Raw genomic sequence first — 4,796 nt, 5'->3', positions numbered from 1 at the left:
ACATCGATACCCAGAAAACCATGGAATTCCTCAAAGCCCGCGCCCCTGTCCAGCTCACCATAGACTGTCCCGCCAGACAGCAATGTAGTGCGGTATAGTCTATAGAACCGTGGACGTGCGGCCTAGCGACAGGAAAACAAAACAGCCGTAAGGGGAGCGCTACTCGCGGTGTGAGGTTCATGGCCCCAGGACTGCGGCATGTAGCGTGGATGGCGGATACAACCGTAAGGGGAGGCGCTACTCGCGGTGTGAGGTTCATGGCCCCAGGACTGCGGCATGTAGCGTGGTGGCGGATACAACCGTAAGGGGAGGCGCTACTCGCGGTGTGAAGTTCATGGCCCCAGGACTGCGGTATGTAGCGTGGATGGCGGATACAACCGTAAGGGAGGGTGCTACTCGCGGTGTGAAGTTCATGGCCCCAGGACTGCGGTATGTAGCGTGGATGGCGGATACAAACCGTAAGGGGAGTGCTACTCGCGGTGTGAAGTTCATGGCCCCAGGACTGCGGTATGTAGCGTGGATGGCGGATACAACCGTAAGGGGAGTGCTACTCGCGGTGTGAGGTTCATGGCCCCAGGACTGCGGTATGTAGCGTGGATGGCGGATACAACCGTAAGGGGAGTGCTACTCGCGGTGTGAAGTTCATGGCCCCAGGACTGCGGTATGTAGCGTGGATGGTGGAACAACGTAAGGGGAGCTACTCGCGGTGTGAAGTTCATGGCCCCAGGACTGCGGTATGTAGCGTGGATGGCGGATAAGCCTTCCAAATTGCAAAACTATGTAAGATACGACGAGGCTTCCTATACCAGAAACATATGCATAAACATATGCAGAATGACATTCTTTCCCGCATGCCCTCATAACGTTAATGAAAAGGAGACGATCGATCACATCCAATAATATTTAGGGTTTCCATTGAGATTTGGTATCCTCGCATGGCGTCCGACGAACGCAAACGTTGGAAATTTGGCAGCCATATTCCGCGCCCCACCCGTTCACTGTTGTGCAATGGCTCACCCAACATTTCGCCCAGGGCGTAAAACCCCACCAAGGTAGTTCTGAATTTGGAAGCGAGCCCGGCAAGAGACTCAACCACTGTGACTTCAGCCCCAGGGGTCCACGGCTTCCAAGGGGAGCGACGGCTCCTCTGGGTCCGAACCCATCATGACCGGCTGGATGCACGCTCCTTTCAAACGGAGCGGCCCCGCCGGGACCGGCTCTAACCGTCTCCACTAGCAGCCTTTCGATTTCCTCCGCCATTTTTCAGCCTGGAAACACAATTGCGGCGGTCGCATCTGGCTGGGCCACAGGGGCGTTCCATCTGGCAACGATCGGGTCCGGCGGCAGCAGATGCTCCGTCTCCCCCCTGCCCCCTCCCCCCCCCCCCGCCGCCCGGCACACCGGAACGACACCCGTTCGGTCTCTGCCCCACGGGGCATCAGCTGGCAACGCCGTCTGATTAGATGAGTTGCCATGACAACGGCCCGGCACGTGCAGCTGAGCACCGTGCAACATCTGGCCGCGCGGCGCCGGCCGTGATGACGTCACGGCGGATTATCCGCCGGTCGGCTGGGTGACCGGCGACCGGGCCGAGCAACAGGTCAGCGGGGATGGGTCACTGAAGCACGGGTCAGACGGCTGGCCGGAAGGTGGCAGGTCAGACGAGTGCAGCACAGTGGACAAAACGAGTGGATTTAGTTCTTTTTGCATGCACGGGGGTCGGCCACAATGGGATACGTTATGTGACGCGATCGAGAATGGGCACGTGAGGGGCGGGTGGGCCGCAGGGAGCAGCTCAGGTGAGAAAAATAAGAGAGGACGGGTGAAAACGCAGAATTAATGCGGCGGTCGGATAGGAGAAAAGTGATATGAGAACGTGTCAAATGAGCCCAAGTAGCGGAGTAAACTGTAAGGCAGCACGTAATTATGTCAACCATTTTATGATCCGTCCATCCACATTTCGTCCGTTCGGCCACCTGCCTTCTGACTCACTCACCAGTGGCGGGCTGGGTTCAAGTCGCTTTAGGCGCTTGCTATTTCCCCTCACTGGCATGGCCGGCGGCCGCTGGCAGCGGCCACGCTAAAGGTCAGGTGACATCAGAAGGCAGGGAGGCCCGTGCCAAGCATCGGGGCATATTACGCTTTCGCCACAAATTTTTGCCATTGATCCGGAATTTCGCGATTGACTGGCCGGCATCGGATGCCAGAAATCACGCGCCAAGCGCTGCCTGACGTGGGCGTCAATATCAAACATCCATGCATTTATAGCAATCGGACTCGATCTTTAACAAGAGCAGCGCGGACTAGCCAGCCACGTGACTGCTGTGTGCAGCAGCCCTGGAACGCAGACACGCCGCCGGACATACCATCCCTGTTGATAAACACTGCTACATCACGCCTAGATATTAGTCTCAGAGACTTCAGCCGCAAGAGAGCGTTGGAGGGACCGCCCGGACGCGCCGCCGCCGCCAGCGCGCACCTGACGCCAGTCGATCCTGAATACCAAACTTAGACGACAAAAGGCATGGCCGTGTTGTTCTGTGGGACGGACGCGTTTCTCTCCGTGGCCCCGGCGCTGCCGACAGCGCCACACTATCGCGCCAATGTCGCGGTCGTAATCGCCAGCCGCGCCGCCGCTGGAGACCGGCAGTACATCCCCGACCACACTGCCGGCGTCGACAACCAGCTCCGTCGTCCCCCCCCCCCCCCCCCCTCCCCCTCCCCCCGCCCCGATGACGGATGACCGGCCGGACGCCGGAGGGTCTTGTAGTTACGTCCCACGTCCCGTGGCGCGCCCCTGCCCGCCCCCCCCCCCCCCCCCGCCCCCCGCCCAAACGCCAGCGACGGTGGCAGGACGTCTCCGCGCGGGGGCGGCTGGGTTACAATTTATAACCGGTCAGTATCAGAGGAGCTGGCTCGGACACGAATAGCACCCCACCTGGTCCCGCCGAACACCTGCAGCGGTGCCGTCATTTGGCCCGGGCGGTCGCCGCCCTGCCCAACCCCTGCGGGACCAAACGATTTGGCCAGGGTAGGTCCTCCTTTCGCCCAAACCAGCACGTGGTGGCGGACACCACGGGGCACGCCTTGATCAGCCAGTGTCCACAGCCGCAGTCTGCATGTGGTGGTAAGTGTGTAGTCAGGGTAGGTCCTCCACGGCGCTCAAACAGGCGCGTGGTGGCAGGCGCTACGGGGCACGCCTTTGATCAGCCAGTGTCCACAGCCGCACCGTCTGCATGTAGTGGTAAGTGTGTAGTCAGGGTAGGTCCTCCACGCCCAAACAGGCGCGTGGTGGCAGGCGCTACGGGGCACGCCTTTGATCAGCCAGTGTCCACAGCCGCACGTCTGCATGTAGTGGTAAGTGTGTAGTCAGGGTAGGTCCACCACGCGCTCAAACAGGCGCGTGGTGGCAGGCGCTACGGGGCACGCCTTTGATCAGCCAGTGTCCACAGCCGCACGTCTGCATGTAGTGGTAAGTGTGTAGTCAGGGTAGGTCCTCCACGCGCCCAAACGAGCGCGTGATGGCAGGCGCTACGGAGTCCTCTCGACATCGACATCGACTCGACTCGACATCGACAGACGCGCTGATACGATGCCTCTGACCGGCCGGTGTTCATAGACACACTACTACTGCATGCAGTGGCAAGTGTGTAGTAAGTGCGTATTACATGATGCGAGTCGAACTTGAGTGTTGTCGGCCTGTGTCCCAGGGTTTTTCTTGCCAAAGTTATGGCCCCTAGGCGCAGCCAGGACAATGAAAAGAGCAAGCTTGAGCAAAATATTTGTGATGCGAGCACCAATTTGTTTGACGTAACGCATCTATTCTGAGGTCAATTATTACAACAGAACTCGCGCATTTACATGTAGATGCAACATCGATTTTGAAACCAGCATAATTGCCTCTCACGTGTCTACTAGCTCGCGTGATCGTGTCCTGGTACGCGCTACAAATCGGTATGTAGCAGAGGCGGCGGTGAGTTCCATAACGTAAACATAAACTGAAAGCTGTTCAAACGGCAAGATCCGGTACATAACAAATCAGAACATGCACCTGAGCCCCTACAGGCGCGTACATCAATGCATATAATGAATGAGCACCTGGTGAGGCAAATGCTACACACCTGCTCACAACGTCTACTACATATAGATGATTACACAAACAAAGAGCCCGACTTGCAGCGCGCTAACACATGGCTGAACGAGTGTGACCATGCCACCAGCATGAGCCTCTGACCATGCCACCAACATGAGCCCCCATCTCCCCGTGTTATCCGACACCCGGTTCCTGATGCCCAGAGCTGGGCCACAACATTCCAACGGCACTATCATAACGTTGCACCGACTGGGCAAGGGCTCTCTGGCATCTGACACGTGCCCGATCAGCACACGGTGGCCGGGAACGAGAGCCGGGTCGCACAACTCCGGGCGACACAGAACGAACGTCCGGAGGCAGCTGTCGTCGGCGCGTCGGTGCGCAGCGTTGCTGGCTGGCATAACCGCACTGCCGCGCAGAGCGGCTCAGTGCGTCAAATGACGTCACAGAAGACGACCATGCAGCGCCCGCAGTCGGAGTCATTCGTTGCTGGCCGAAATTCTCTTGGGCGTCAGTTCGGTACATTTTATTCTCAGTTTGCATCAGGCAGACACCATTGTTAGAGACCCAATTCAGCAGCATACTGGAATGGGGGGGGGGGGGATCATGCGAACCCCTCCCCTCCGGCTTTTCCAAATCACTAAAGGTCTAGCTTAGCGGAAAGCCTGTGCATTGGCCTCAAGAAAACTCGCGATTTGTAATA

General features: G+C 58.4%; 1 pseudogene; it reads right to left on the bottom strand.

Annotated features, from left to right (window-relative positions):
* Nucleotides 1–181, bottom strand: part of LOC119105367 (E3 ubiquitin-protein ligase Su(dx)-like) — a 4,373-nt pseudogene extending 4,192 nt beyond the window's left edge.
* Between the last annotated feature and the right edge of the window lie 4,615 nt (nucleotides 182–4,796).

Source organism: Pollicipes pollicipes, unplaced genomic scaffold, assembly GCF_011947565.3.
Source record: "Pollicipes pollicipes isolate AB1234 unplaced genomic scaffold, Ppol_2.1 Scaffold_6138;HRSCAF=7277_pilon_pilon_pilon, whole genome shotgun sequence".
Lineage (NCBI taxonomy): Eukaryota > Metazoa > Arthropoda > Thecostraca > Pollicipedomorpha > Pollicipedidae > Pollicipes > Pollicipes pollicipes.
The sequence above is the reverse complement of the archived record's forward strand: the minus strand, read 5'-3'. Positions and strand labels throughout refer to the sequence as shown.